At 33.8% G+C, this 16,679-nt stretch overlaps 1 pseudogene; it reads right to left on the bottom strand.

Annotated features, from left to right (window-relative positions):
* Positions 1-302: 302 nt before the first annotated feature.
* LOC143387546 (ephrin type-A receptor 6-like) overlaps positions 303-16,679 on the bottom strand; it is an 88,507-nt pseudogene continuing 72,130 nt past the window's right edge.

The raw sequence follows: 16,679 nt of genomic DNA, 5'->3' as shown, positions 1-16,679 counted from the left end.
ACAGTGTCTCTAAACCACCAACACCGGGGCATCAGGCAAATCCTATTTTGAATCCCCATTGGTTTTTATTACTGTGGTTTATTTTAGTATTCTTTATAAAAGTAGGTGAAAACCACAATACATAGTGTTTCACTCCTTTATCAAAATAAAAATAATATATTTTCCGAGGAAGAATAAACAGATTATACATTTTTCATATAGATAATAGGAGTCGATTTTTTCTGTAATTAGCTATTAGGAGCAGTATCAAAATGTTTACTATTTTCAAATTATTGTAGAACATGTTTACTTTTAAAAAATAATTAAATGCAAAATAAATTATTTAAATGTTCCTTCCCATGGCAAGAACCCTCAATTTCTTCATATCCTGTACTGCAGATACACCTTCCAAGAGGAACCAGTCAATCTCCATCTGCTCCACAATATAGTTTAGGAGTATCACGCTCTTCAGCACTCTTCACACAAGAGCCCCGTACTTTGACCAAAGAGGAAGAGTCGACTCTTGGGATGGTATCAGGAAATATGGCCAAGTTTCGAACAGTGAAAGGACACTTTTTGTAGAAAACACGAACAGAGACCAGGGCAATGCATGCCCCAATGTCTTGAAATGACAGATAAAATCCCTTTCTTTCTATAGGCCCCACTTCACGAATTTCGGTGTTGAGTTTGAGGATGTGATCACCTAAATCCATCTGGGTAAAACTCTCATCAGCAGCAATTGTGCCAATCTTTATATACTGGCTTGGCTTGAATTTAATTGCATGGGACTCATCTGATTCCATATAATACAGATTAAAGGTTTCTTTGCAAGTCCCCAAGACCCAAGGGATGCTGTTACAATCCCTTAGTGTGAACTTCATTTCCACATAAATTTTCTGAGCTGCATCACGTAAGATCCAGTTTGTTCGAAGCCAGTTGTTTTGGTTTGACTCCATTACATTGCATACCTGGTAAGTATGAATAGGCCTATTGTGTTCATTCATTTCAGTGATGGCATCCCACTGTGAAAAGAAAAAAATTAAGTAATTATAAAATGATAATGGTGAAACGGAAACTTCCAAAAGTTTTAACAAAAAGTGAATTGAAAGGATACAAATGAAGCTGTTCAAAGCAATAATGCAACAGCATTTTAATCATGAGCCTCTGGTTGAAAGGATGGTTTCTGCAATTGACCATCCCTGTATGAATCTTGCCTTCTTACATATAAATTGTATGTCCTACAGCAACTTTATTTAATGTCTCTAATTTCCTTAAGTGTAAAATTAAACTTAATATTACCCATTTTATAGGACTGTTATAAAGTATATACTACATAAATACATAAAGAGCAGTTTAATTATTTCCTGTAACACTAAAAGAACATAAAGAAGCATTCATTATCTGATTAAAAAAAAAAAAGAAAAGAAAACAATGAGACCCACGATATATGCTCTCTGTTTTCCCCATCTGTCCTCATATCCAATTTGCCCCACATCACATCATGATGTTTTTTACAGTATTCAGTAAAATATTTACATGGTTCTTTGGGGGGGATGTTTACATGGAGAAAAGGGCCAGAAAAATCACACAAGAAATATGAAACTACTCAAAGACAGTATATAATGATACTTAAAGTTGTGCATTATCCTTTATGTCAAATTTGTGAAAAAAAATTGTTTCTTCGATCATTGACAGAAAAAAAGATGAGGAGGAAGAGGAGGAAGAAAGGAAGAAAGAGAAATAAAGAAATTAGAATTGGACTCAATACCAAAGCAATTGATAAATTTCATCTTAACCAAGAAGAGAGAAAATACTTTACATTAGATTTCTAAATTTGAATTTGATTTCCTAAAATAAGAAAATAAATTCAAGATTGGTACAACTATAAAAGAATATGAAATTTACTAACATATCTGGAAATTGGGACCTGAGACAAGAATATAAGTTTAAGGCCTTACATACAAAGTGTATAAATATTTTTAAATAGTAAATCATACTTTAAATAAGATGAAAATTTAAAATTTTATATTCTTACTTTGTAAAGACAACTTCCTAACAACCTCAGATGCCAGGTCAATGCAAAAATACTTGTATTTTTTAGAATAGCAAGGGAAGTATGTGGTGGTCCACAGAGGGCTAGCCTCTAACTTCAGTCAGTCCTACTGCTGTTCCATTCCTTGACTCTAGCTCCATATCAATCCATGAGGGCTTCACCATGTACATATGGTGGGCTATAAGCCTTCAGGTACAAGCTGTGCCCCTTTCCTGCTACCCAAAGCTGCCAACTTTGGTCTTCCATTTAGCTTGAGATGAGCAGAACAATGCACAGTATTTCCATTGGAGGATGGACCTCAAAAGGACATGGAGTTCCTGAAGGAAACCTGAGCTTGAAAAAGAAATTATGGGGTCTTGACTATCTGTGGTCTTATGAAAGAGGATTTATGTGGCAAATCTCCTCATCCCTCAAGGTTAGAGCTTCATGAAGAGGAGTGAGGCCAGAGGAGAGAAAGGGCAAGATCAAGAAAAGCTCTAGACACAGAGCATGGCCTTCCTTTTCTGGGTCTAAAGATGACAGGAAGATAAAGAGTACCCCAATTTGGAATTTGAAAATATTATAATTATTCTTTTTTAACATGCAGAGTTAAATATAATATTTAAAGAACCCAGTAGGTTCTACCTCACTATTAGTCGGTTAATGTAAACATTTACTTCAAAACACTTTTAACTTCATAAAATATACTGTGAATCTTACAGGTCACTTGTTAATAATTAATGAATTTATTGTATGTGTCAAGTTCCATAAAAGTGTGAAAATGAGGATACAAGGCTTGTTCTCAGTGGAAATATTATTATATCTTTAAAATAAAAAAATAAGAAAATGTAACTGATAGCATAGGTTTGTTTATAAGTAACAATGGAATGGGATATATAATAAACATAATATGTGCTCAAATGAGAACTTATTCATGAATTGGAGTGGTTTGGAAGGATTGGCAATGAAGAAGGCACTTGACATGCACCTTAAAGACTAAAACAATTCAGTAAGGCAGAGGGGAAGATGTTGAAGCTAATGTATAAAACTAATCTACATGCCTACAATTTGAGAAAACTTTAAGATTGTACCACAGATATCTAATGGATTAAATTTCAAAATTTCATTCAAAACAAATACATAATTCATTTTCTATGTGTATAGATAAAGGTAGAAATTAGAGAAACATACAAATAAAACCACCATTAATTCTGCCATTAATTTGACAATTTGCTTCAGCTGCATTGCAGTCACTGAACCCAAAATATTCTAATTCCTTAATCTCCTGATACTAATTTTTTTCAAATATGTTTTATGTTGGAATAAAATAGTATACTCATTGGCTATAATTTGGATCTGAAATATCTCCACCATATTAAAGACTTGATTGCTAATCTGTAGCACTTTGGGGAGACTGGCCTAATAGAAGGAAATTAGATCACTGGGAGAGTGTTCTGAAAGGAGATATTGGTTTTACACACACACACACACACACACACACACACACACACACACACACATCCTCTCTTTTCCCTTCATGACTGCCATGAGGTGAGAAGCTCCTCTGCCACATGCTCATTCCATTATGTACTGTGCTGCCACAGACCCAAGGGCAGTGATGTCAAGTGATCATGAACTGAAACCTCTGAAATAGTGAGCCAAAGTAAAACTTTCCTTCTTATAATTGGATTATCTCAGGTATTTGTCACAGTGAAAAAAAAATCTAACACACCATTATATAAAAATTTGCTAAGATACAATGTAGAAAAAAACTTAGTAAAGCAAACCATACATTTGCAAATCATTTCTGTTTTTATGGCCAACATAGGTAGGACAGAGATTCTTTTGTCTTGATTTTTTAAGCCCTTTCTTTAGATCAAGTTGTGGATAGATGAATTACGAAGCGATAGAAAAGGTTAAAAACTTCAAGTTTCATGATCAGTAAGAAGTTTTGCTTAAGCAAGAATTAGGTATAGTCCAAAGGACTATTTCTTTGGGCTACAAGTTCATCTTGGATGTAATGACCTCTGAGGAAACTATACACTGAGTTTATACTCATTAAAGCTTTATACTCATTAAAGTAGCATAGAAAGGGCTGGGATGTAGCTCATTGGAAAAGCATTTGTCTTGTATTCACAAAGCCCTGGGTTCCACCCCCAGTTCCAAGAAAGACAAAAAAAAAGTAGTAGTAGTAGTAGCACAGATTTTCATACCTTAATGGTATTCATTTTCATGATATCAGTAAGGAATCCAAGGCTCCCAAGTTAAAGTAATTGCTCATTGCTGTACTTGTACTGACCATGAACTAGAACCAAGGCTTCTGGCTTGATTTTCCATAGTCTATGATGTTTTCGCATCTTATAAAGCTTGCTGGAGAGAGTTGAGCAGATGAAAAAATTTCCCTCCCAGGGCTAGATAATTCTTAGAGATTGCAAAGAACTCACCTGAAGTGAATCTTTTATATGCCAAACAACCAACCCCAAGTCTAAATCCCAAAACACCCACTTATCTAACTCTCACACAGGCAGCCAATATTCCAATATTCCTCTTGTTCTAAATCATCCTAGGCTGGGTATGAGGCATTTAGAGATCACTCTTAAAGTACAAATCCCACAGGAATTATTTAAACTAACCATGCTGAAGTGCCTACTATGCAGTTCCTTACCTTGGAAATCTCATTAAAGAATTCTGGCCTGGAGTTTTGCCATCTACCATCTCACCAAAACCTCTATTGTCTTTCATGGCATGTACAGACTCCCTCTGTGGGAGTCATGAGTAAAGAAATGTACAGACTCCCTCTGTGGGACTCATGAGTATATAAATCTTCCAAAGCCATATTACTTTTCCTGCTATAGACACCGCAACTATATCATAACTTATCCAACCGTAACTATATCATAACATATTCAACATGCACATTCTTAAAATAAATAGTCATATGACTCTTAAAACATTCTTTCCCAGAAAATCTCTGAAGGAAAACTCATTCTTGCTTAAGCAACAGTTTTCATTAAGCAAGATAGTTCACATGACAAAACTTGCACTCATCATCTATAATTCATATATCCAATCCTGTACCCAAAGAAAGCAACTCATAAAGAACTGCAAAAAAAAAATTCTTTGTTCTACTTACACAGGCTGTAAGAACAAACATAGTTTACAAGATACTCTACTATGAAGAAGCTTCAGTGACTTGGTTTTTTGGTTTTCTGAGCTTTTTTGTACATTATACATTGGCTTATTGCTTTTATATTATGATACTGTTAGTCTTACATGAAAAATATGAAAAAAAAAGAATTCATGAAGAAGGAATCAGTATATTTTGCTTCAGTGCCTGCTCTATAAAAGCAAACAGTTGATGGAATTGACCAATATAATAGCAGAACTAATGAGATGTTTGATTATTTTCATCCTATATTTTCAACATTTAGGTGGTTCATGTATATTTAAACATTTCACAGCTGGAAAATAAGTATATTTGTTTTACTAGGGCCAACAGCATTTACCCACTGGATACATACAACAGGGCATTTATCTTAGTGCTGAGCTCTGCCATTCCCATCTCAATTGAATATTTCTTAGAACTGACAGGAGTACAGAGTTCTAAATAGTCTGTAGTGCATTTATATCTGAGCGCTCTCTTTAAAAAAAAAATCCCTACCCACATATGAAGTTTTTGTTTCCATAACAAGTCAAATAAACTAGGCAAAAAACTGAATTACTTTTGATAATAGAAAGTTAGAACAAGAAAATTAATATTTAAAGCAGAAATATCATTGAAGAATCAGACTGCTTTCTTTTCTCACAGATATTAAAATAAGTCAAACACATAGCCTTTGTAGGGAAGGAATGTTCAGATAATAAATTGATAAACTGACCATATATCCAAGTCCTCATATAAATGTCTCAAATGTATATCTTCCTTCTTTTGAAAAATATTTAGAATGCAACAGGAATATAAATTTTATTCCATAGTAAACTTTGAAATTTTAAGATAAAAGCACATAATTTCTCAAAATGAAATGAATTACTGCAAAGCTAATTAAATTTTCAAAGAAAGTGAAAGTCCTAAAAACTCACTTAAAGAACTAGCTAACGAAAAGATCAATCACCCTCAGACTAATAGGTTTACCTCTGTATCCCTAGAAATACATGGTAGGGAGGAAAGTCATGCCCTGACTATCTGAGGACCATACACAGCTGCAGGGCTTGATGATTCAAGGGGAATAAAAATAAAAATCTGTAAAAAGTAATGTTATATGTACTGATAGGAAGGAATGAGACAGAAAACACTCCAAAAACATTGGAGAAAGATTGCTGTACAGAAGTACCTTGGTCTTTACCTCTGCCTCCTAAAGAATAAGTATTCAAATGTAGATCAAAACTTTTTCTCCCTCTCCACTCTGTGCTTTAATAAAATTATTGATTCCTGAATTTATTTCTGCTGCAAACTGTAACAGATCCCAACTCATGCCAAAATGGAAAAAAAAAGTTTGTTGAGAAATGTTTTTTTCTTATCTTTTTATTCCTCAAAATGTGGTTGTGATAAACATATAAAAGGGAAGCCATGCAGAGGAAAGACTACAACAAAGCACCATTTTGAATGTATGACTCCAAAAAAGTAAATCACCTTTCAAGTTGTCTAGTCTTACTGGCAGAACAATTTGCAATAAAACAATTTGCAGAACAATTTGCAATAAAAGCAAATTATTCATTTTCCCCAATGAACACTAATCTAAAGATAGGTTAAAATAAAACAAAACCAAACTCCTGATGAATCTTTAATTCCTTGTCAGGTTCCCTATGTAATTTGTTCCACAGTGTTTTGAGTCTATGACTTAACTAATTAGTCCCACAGATAACCAAGTTTATTAGAAAAAGGAGCAAGAGAGAAGTAAACCATCAAATTCATCCTAAGAAAAAGAATGGTTCAGAATGAAGAGAAGCTTTCATTTGGTAAAATGACGTCTATCTGATTTGTTCAGAACATTCTTCCTGACCCTTGCATAAGAAAAATAAACTATAGTTATTGAACACACAGGCAGCTTATTATGTAACTCTGTGGTGGCTTAATTTTTTAAAGCATATACATCTAATATTTTCTATCAATGAAAAGCTTCTTAAAGGGCCTTCTTATTCTAATATGATATTTTCCTCACAACCACTTAAAAATTCACTTTGAGTCAATATACTGACATAAAATTAGAAAATTAGTGCCCTGAATACTGCTGCTAGGCATGTGGTTAATAACATAAATCTGTTTTTGCAGCAGAAAAGCAAAGGCTCTGCATTTAAATGATAACTAGTTTCAGAGAATAAAATGAGAAGCAAAATGTATCATGTGCAGATACATTTCTATTTCACTTTGGGCAAACATAAAACTCTTTTATTAGTACTACAAAGATATTTAATTTAAAAAGATATGAATTCGCTAGTATCTAGAAGACAACTGCTGAGACTGAGTAAGTTTTACAAATAAATTTATTACTTTTTGTGGATTATTCCTATTAATAGAACCAAATTTTATTGCAATGAGGATTATTTCCACTAAGAAGAAAAGATCATCCCATTAAAAACATCAAATATTCATGAAGATTAAATGTCTGATAATAGAGTCCGCCTTCTATATATCCAAAGATCTTAACTGGCATTATCAGAAGTCAAGAATTTACTGAACAAATGAATAAAAATTCTGCAAATACCATCTTTGAATATTTACACCAATACTACAGTAAAGAGATGTCAAATATTCATCTAAATTATTCTGCTTTAATATTCAACAATACCTGAGGACCATGCTAGGTTTCATGGGACTTCAGAAATATAGAAAGCACAGAATAATTATCTCACAAGCCACATTTAATTTAATTCTTGAACTTATATACATTAGCATTTGTATGAAGCATTTTATCCTGGTTTTAGAGATGAAGGAACTGACCTGAAGAACGAATTAACTCACTTCAGATTTTAAAGAAAACACAAGACTAAACATCAAATGTATCTGAAAATTTATGCTGACCCATATGAAAGCTTTAAATTAAAATAAGTGTATGTAGAATGCTAATTCTACAAAAGTAGAGACTTTGTGTTGTTCATCAATGCATCCCCATTACCAAGTGAATATTTACAAAGCTCACAGTAGGTTCTTAGTATTTGTTGAATATTCAGGTGAATAGCACGAGGCTTGAATTCTAAATTAATTCTCAATGCATCTACTAATGTGGAGACTTATTGTTTCTTAGGTCAAGATTCTAAATATCATACATGTAAAGAAATATGTAAGCTTTTAGCACTCTCCCAAACCAGAAATGTTATGTTAAAGATATCAGAAAAATGTAGCTGATTATAGATAATTCAGATGCCATGCCTTAGCTGAAGCCTAGAAACAACAAATGGCTTTTGGGGCATTATGCTAATGCACAAGATTTTTAGTAGAAGAAAATTCAAGTTTAGAACTCTCCCTCTTTATATATCATATGTGTGTGTGTGTGTGTGTGTGTGTGTGTGTGTGTTTTCAAAATGGAGGTAAGCAAAGAAAGAGGACAGAAAAATTATTTTAGGAACATATGTTTGCATTGGGAGAGATAGTGACCCGAGCAGGCCATATGCAATCAAGGCTGCTTGGCAAGTACCCTTTAATTGAGCAGGATTTTAATAAAAAAGGACTACTTATAGATTCTGTCAAATCATCCATCTTTGCTCTAACTTTTAATTAAGTCCATCGTCCACAGCTGTAACTGTAATTAATTTTATATTTTAAGTAAAAGGTACAGCATTTAAATACATTAATTTATGAATTGTTAATTCTTGCAAATATCAAGTATAAAATACTCAAACTGTACATATTAATGCAAATTGTGAGATACATGTGTGATGTTCTATGCATGTTATAGAAGAAAATGATTACTAAAAGAGAAAATATTTAAATATATTAAATGCTGCTGAAAGGTGTAGTAAAATAAAGAGCTCAATGTATACTGCAATTATTAACAGAGAAGTTACTGGTGGCCAAGACAAGAAAACATTTGATGAAATGTTGCTATGGCATTCATCTTCATGCAGAAATCTGGAGAAGAGCTATTTCATATTGCAGACACATAATGAGAAAAGTAATTAGTAGAGAATCTTTCAGGGTAAGATCATGATTCTCTATAAACCTTATTTGGTCAAATTTTGGCCCACTAATGTTGCCTTAACACTTCACAGTTATATTTTTTTCTTCTTATTTTAAATACCTTAGATCTTCCAATTATATTAAAATTAAAACTTTAAGACTTCAGTCCCACTGGGATGACTTCTGGTAGGACAACCTTGTTCAACATTAGAATTCTACATATGAACTCTGTTTGTGATCACCACAAACACAACAGAACGGTCAAATGGTAAAAGAGCAGCAATAATAAATAAAATAAAGCAAATGAGGATTTGCAGAGAGCAGTGATGATAATGAGGCACTGAACTGTCATTCAGAGGGGTATGTGATTAGGTCTCCACACCTCAGGGGACACCTCTCTCCCAAAAGTGATAAGACTAACTAGATGTTACCTATGGGGCATGAATACATCCACTTAGATATTTGAAGATTTGGAAGCATACCACTTGAAATGACTATGCTTTCTTTATTCTCTGCATACTGGGAAATGGGATTATGATATACCGGGATATGATGATATTGTTTTACCCAAAGCTAGAGTTGTATATATACTAATAACCAAAGATGTTACTGTTTATTTCATGGAAACACAGTAGGAAAGATCAGAGTAAATCATGTATTTTCCCAAAACTTTTCATTTTGGCTTATCTGTTCACTTTTACATAATAGGTGGGAGAAAACAGAAAGAAACCCATTGTATGACATATAATTTTTCTGGAAATGAACTCAAGTTGCACTGTGTATACAGGAATACCCAAGCAGATCTGGCAAACAGCCATACCCTGGAGAATTCTTTCCAATAGATTTTGTTACAATTAATTTTAAATACTGGTAGAAATTCCTCCAAAAAAAAAAAGAAAAGAAGAAAACCTATTCCAGGAATGGGTTCTCAACAATGGAAAAGAGTAGGTCTTTACAAGCCCCAGAAATAGGTGAAGTTGCTAAAGATTTGTAGGAAATTAAAGCTTGTGTAAGAAAGGGAGTATCTGAGTTAAACTAATTTGACATATGCCTGTTGGTGTTTTATATGAGGATGATAAATTAATATAAGTATTACTAGATAAGTGCTTAACATATGAAGTATGTTATTAGTTTTTGCTCTTCTATTTCTAAGCAGCTTTCAGATTAGTCAAAAAAATTGCTTCTTAGTACTTAATCCTTTTTCATTGTCTTTGTTCTCTGACTTATCTTTTTTCTGTTCCTTTGTCTTGGTAAACCACTACTGGGAATGAAGTATTGCTAAATAGTGCTAAAGGTCACAAAGAGTTTGCTGGACAGTACTGTCTACCAGAAAGCAAAGGCAAGGACAACCTTAACTCTCTCCGTACAAGGCTGTTTCTGTTTAGGTTAATGTGCTTTAGCTCAAACAGCATATTGAAGTCTGAATGACAGGGTGAAGATTTCCCATGACTCTTAATAAACAGAACAGAAAAAAAAGTAATCTGGGAATGTTTGCTTCCATTCTAAGTTCTCAGCTCTTCTGAGAATGAAATCTCTTTCATCTGAAATACTATTGTTGGCATGTGCTCAGAATGCTAGTCTTCTGGAATCTGCTTTAGCATTAAAACTGTGAGCAGGTCCCAGTCAGAACTAGAAATAGAAATAAGATCATCATGTTACGCCCTCTCCATTATACTATCTGGTAGTTGGCTTTTCTTTGCTGTGACTAAAATTACTGATAATAAAAACTCATAGAAGTTTATTTTGACTGATGGTTTTGGAGGTTTAGTCCATGGCTGGCTGATTTTGTTGCTCTGGGATTGAGATGAGGCAGAACAATATGGTGGAAGGGAATGCCAAAAGAAAGCTGCAAAGCTCTTTGCAGCTGGAAAACAGAGAGTGTGTGTGAGCAAACACAAGGAGCCAAGGCCCTATTTCTTGCAGCCATGTCCTACCTGCCTGCAGTTCCCACCAGTAATGTATTATTCCACCAGAAGGATAAATCCTTTGATGAGGTTATAGTTTTCCTAATCTAACCATTTCACCTCTGACCTGTCCTCCATTGCCACATGAGTTTTTCAGGGAACTTTTTGTACACAAACCATAACACTACCCAATCCTGTTCTCCAAACAATCCTATAAACTACTTCAGTTTAATATTCCTAAGGCATAATTCTTAGCTAATCAAATTCTTTCTCTAAAGAAAATCAGGTTTACATATACTTCTTCAAATGGCATTTGATGCTTCATGAGCTGACTTCAGTTAAGTTTCATTTCACTTCTTCCATGAAGCAGATGCTGTCAGAGTTCTGCCCATTTCCTATAACTTTTCAGGATGTGCTAACATCAACTCTATGTATGAAGGCTGAACCCCTGAAAAAAAAAAAAACTATAGAAGTTTTCTCCATATACGTGACAGGTCAGCAGTACTAAGAAATTAATACCCCTAGGGAAAAAATCATCAAAACATGATTAGTAGAATTTAGTGAATGAGACATGTTTTATACCATTTCCCTGAATGTCCTGGTGGAATTAAGCACCAATTATCTATGGTATCAAGCAGTTTTATAAAGTGCCCTTTAATGTTGACATCATCTTCTTTCTGCATTACTTTCCTCCCCAATCCATGCCCCTGAATTTTCCAAACAAACTACCAAATTTTTGTTTCAGCACTAGCTTATGAAGGACCTAGAATAAGACAGTGGGCATGAAAATGATTCCCAGAAGCAGGTACCCCAGTAACTGTATTACTCACTGTCCAAATGGCCAAGGACTCCACTGCTATTGAGATAATAATGAATGCTGCTATTCTGAAGCATCTCAACTGCCAACATTATTTCTGTATTAAAGTGGGATTTCATATAGGCAGAGGCTAACATTCGAGTAAGTAATATATTTAGGATTTGAGTGAGTTGCATTCCAATAGCAAAGGTAATTCATAAGGACAATAGTCATTGTTAAGTGCTATCAATGCACTGAAGAAAGAACAACAACATACTCAACTGATCCAACCTCCAACTCATGAAATATTCTGACACAGAAGGTGTTAATAATATCAGGTGGATATGCAGAACAAGATCAGGAGTTGACATCAATGAATCAAACTGTAGAGAAAGATGACTGTTTACCCATGATGTATCTCCTGCAGTAAAGTCAGGATGGACAGGGAAGGATTTAAGTTCTAGATTGATTATAGATGGATACATTTGTATTTAAACACTGAGATTTTCCTGAAGTCTGTGTGTGTACAAATGTGACTCCCTCATTATTGCTAGACAATCAGCAGCCTTTCTTTGTCTGGGAGACATTCAAAAGCAACATCTCAGTCAGGTGTCTGGCAAAATGAAATCTGCCCCATTAGAGCTGTCCTTCCCTAAAAACTTAAGAATTCAAAACCAATAATGAAGATCAATTTTGGGTATAAACCAAATATAGATATACACTGCCTTCATTGAAATGGAAGGGATTATTCATCTGAAGGACCAAAGGACCAAGACAATGTATTCAGGCAAGAACTGCAAAACCATGGATTTTAATGGATCTTGAGACTGTTGGGCAATAGAGGAAAAAAAGGCAGATCACAGTGAGTTGAATGATATGTGACTATTCACTGAGGACTCTGGGTTAATGGAAGCTGGAGCTGGAGTTGGTATGATATACTATTTTATTAGGATACTTCTTCAAAGCATGTCAGAGGAGGAATGATGACCTAGAATCAAAAGGATAATATTTGTTCAAAGTTTAGATAAAGGGTTCAAAAGAGTCCAACAACGGAGTGCACAAGAGTGGGTTTATTACATAACACTAGGGAAGTGCCAGCTGACTATGTTCCTGTGCCTAACCCTTTCATAAAACAGGTAAGCCAGAGAAGGAAGAAAGGGAGGAAGGGAAGGAAGGAAAAGAAGGAAATAGGATATTGGGAGAGAAACGTGCAAAGGAGAACACCTTCATCTTGAAAAACAGTCTTGGTTGTTCTTTACAGACCAGATTTGAAGGTTGTAGGGAGCGTTTGCTTATGAAAGTAGTTCCCCAGTGTCAATAGTAATGCTAGGATTTTGGAATATCAGAGGCCAGAAGGCAAGACTTAACCAGAAGAGGAAAGATGAGTGAAATTATTCTAAGTGCCAAAATAGGTGGCCAAGTTTCAGTGCAAACTTAGGGATATGTGGCATTAGCTAACAGATTATTCTCAGGAATTAATCAGATGGGAAGCCAGAGAGGGTACTGCAAGACCTACAAAACCAATGAATTTCAAGACTACATGCCATCACAGGCTGTCAGCTCCGACAATGAAAAAAAAATCACTATTCTAGACTACTTTCTGCAGTGCACCAGTTCTCATACCCCAAGCCCATTACCATAACACACACCTCAAAGTAGTCCTTCACCAAAGGACCCTAGGGGATTGGGTAACAATTATACCAGCTCACATGCTCTGAATGGCATAACTGAGACACCACAAAGATATGATTGTCTTTGTGTCATTTTGTCAGTATCAGGTTCCAGGTTCTCTGCAAAGCATGTAACAGGGAAAAATGAAATCATCACTATAACATTTTTTGTTACTTTCTCTTTTTACCTATTCCTATAATTCTCTTATCCTAATATTTCTCTCTACATGTTCAAAGTTATTCACAGTTAAGGAAACTATATATAAAATAAAAACTTCCTTTATATTTCCAATCCAATACGAGTTTTGTTTGTGTGGATTTTTGGTTTCCCTTTCGATTTCCTGAGCAACATATTTATTACTGAAAAACATACTACATGGGACAACTGCACATCTACACGCAAAATATGAAGTCAAGACCTCTTTCTTATGTCATACACAAAAATTAATGCAAAGTGGTTTACAGACCTATGTGTAAAAGCCAAAACTATAAATATCTGAAAACACAGAAGTGAATCTTACTTTAGATTATTCAATGGTTTCTTAGTTATAAAACCAAAAAGAACTTAAAAAGAATAGATTAACTGTACTTCAAAATTAAAAAATTTGTGCATTAAATGATACCCTACAGAAAGTAACAACCCAAAGCATTGGGGTACTATTTGAAAATTCAAGTTTGAGAATAAACTGGAAATTAGAATATGTAAGTGTCCTGTCAACTAAAAAACAAAAAGTAAATAAATTAAAAATGGGCCAAGTATTTGAATAGACATTTCTCCAAAGAAAATAGACAAATGGCTAATAAGCATATAAAAAGCTATCAGAATCATTTTCCATTAGAGAAGCCCAAACCAAAACTAAAGTATAAAACTACTCCAAACAAACTGGGATGCCTATAAACAAAATAACAGACAATAATATGTATTCATGAAAACATGGAGTAATGGGAACCCTCAAACATTACTATTGGGGATGTAAAGAGGCACAATCACTATAGAAAATGATCTGTCAGTTCTTTAAAAATGTTAAATATAATGTTACCATGTGACCCCTTAACTCCACTGCTAGGTATCTATACAAGAGATTTTAAAACATTTCCATATAAGAACTTATACATGAATATTTATAGCAGCATTCTTTATACTAGCCAAATGTTCAGATCCAAATATTCATCAACTGATGAATAGATAAATAAAATGTGGTATATTTACACAATTGAAGAGTATTTGTCAATTGGAAGGACTGCCAAATTATTCCTAATAAAAAGAAATATAGCAACATGGATATATCTTGAAAATCTTATGCTAATTGGAAGAAGCCAGACACAAAAGACTGCATTTATTATATGTTTCCATTTATATAAAATGTCAAGAAGAGATAAATCCATAGAAACAGAAAACAAAAACAGTTAATTTTTTGCCTGAGGGTGGAAGTGGGGGTTGAGCAGGCACTCCTCATGAGCACAGAATTTCTCTCTAGGATGCTGAAAACACTTTTAAACTCTTTGTTGATGAATGCCCAGCTCTGTGAATATACAAAAACCTATTAATTGCATACTTTATACTGTGACTCTCATATGACATTAATTTTATCTTTATTAGTTATCTTTTTGAATTCAATGTTGCATAATGTTCACTCTTTTCCCTCTTGGACTTTATGTCTGTATTATTTAAGATGGTGTAGTTGAAAGCTGAACAATCTTAGGGAGGAAAAAAATAATTGTCTTATTTCTGTAATATTTCTGGAAAAGAAGGAGACTGTTTCAGGGAAAAGTATATTCCAGAAGTCAATTGTTATGACACAGTCCTGGTTTCCAGTGTTTATTTCTTGACTTTTGTCTCCCTTACAGTACATGGAGTTAATACACATGGATATAAATACAGCTATGCAACTCAGAGCTTAAATCCCTATATTTTTTTTTCTTAAATTTGCACTTTAGAGTCACATACGATTGTAAATTATGGACCTGGTATATGAATAAAAACTATATGATCTGGGAGATTCATTTTGGTTCTCAACTATTAAAAAAATCAAAATATATTATATATAATACTTATAATCAAGAGTTTATTCAAATAACTTAATAACATGCGACATAGCATAATAGCTGATATGCATTATATATTGAAAATATTGGTTCCTAAAATAAAGGAGATTCATCCATGTTAATGAAGGAAAGTATGTTGGTAAGGTAATAGTCAGAAACCATTAGGTTAATATATAAGCCAATCAGATATTCCCTTTTAAAATATGAATTGAGAAACAGGAGATGGGAGGTGAGATATAAATGGGATTGGTAGTAACTATTTGAAAGTAAATCTGAAAGTTTATTATATAGCATAATTATAAAGACAATGTGAATAATGTGGAAATTTAGCTGATGAAGAAACAGATGAGTGGGAATAACTAAAACTATAAATTCTTCCCACTACTTGTTTTACTTCTACATTCTCTTGGTATATGATTTCTCACTATCTGATTTATACCTAGACACCTCACTCTTTACTTAATTCCAAATTTATGTATACAGCAGCCATTTTGACATACTTAGATATCTGCCCAATATGTATCATGAGTAATGGGTGCAATAGATCTCTTGATTCTATCTACTCACATCTCCCTACCTGGCCAGTCTTATCCATTTTAGTAAACACAACCACAATCTGCCATAAAGCCAAGGCCAAGGTCTAAGAATAATACTTCATTTATTGTCCCCTCTTCAAATGTGGCATTATTCAAGAGCTAAACACAAACATCATACATTCAATTTTCTCCATCTGTTTTGCTAATAATTTAAATGAAACCATCACCATCTCTTGCTGGCACCATTGCAATCTCCATCCAATCAGTCTCCCTAAAGCTCTTCTCATTATCAACTTAATAATCATAATGAAACAAGAATGACTTTCAATAATACAATTATTGGGATCTCATCAATAATGAAGACTGTAAATTTATCAATAGAAATAACAAGCCCTTCATAGTCATGGTTCACTAACACCCATACCTCTCTCCTACAAACAGTAATAATGCCATATAAATAGCCAGTACAAGACAACTGAAATCATTCAATAAATATGTCACCATCAATATTAGTAATATTATTGATCAATGTTATTAATAGTATTTATTGAATAAATACAAAGACTTTGTAAGAAATGTTACCCATAATCCTCAGAAAAATC

The sequence above is a fragment of the Callospermophilus lateralis genome, unplaced genomic scaffold (genome assembly GCF_048772815.1).
Source record: "Callospermophilus lateralis isolate mCalLat2 unplaced genomic scaffold, mCalLat2.hap1 Scaffold_2079, whole genome shotgun sequence".
NCBI lineage: Eukaryota > Metazoa > Chordata > Mammalia > Rodentia > Sciuridae > Callospermophilus > Callospermophilus lateralis.
The sequence above is the reverse complement of the archived record's forward strand: the minus strand, read 5'-3'. Positions and strand labels throughout refer to the sequence as shown.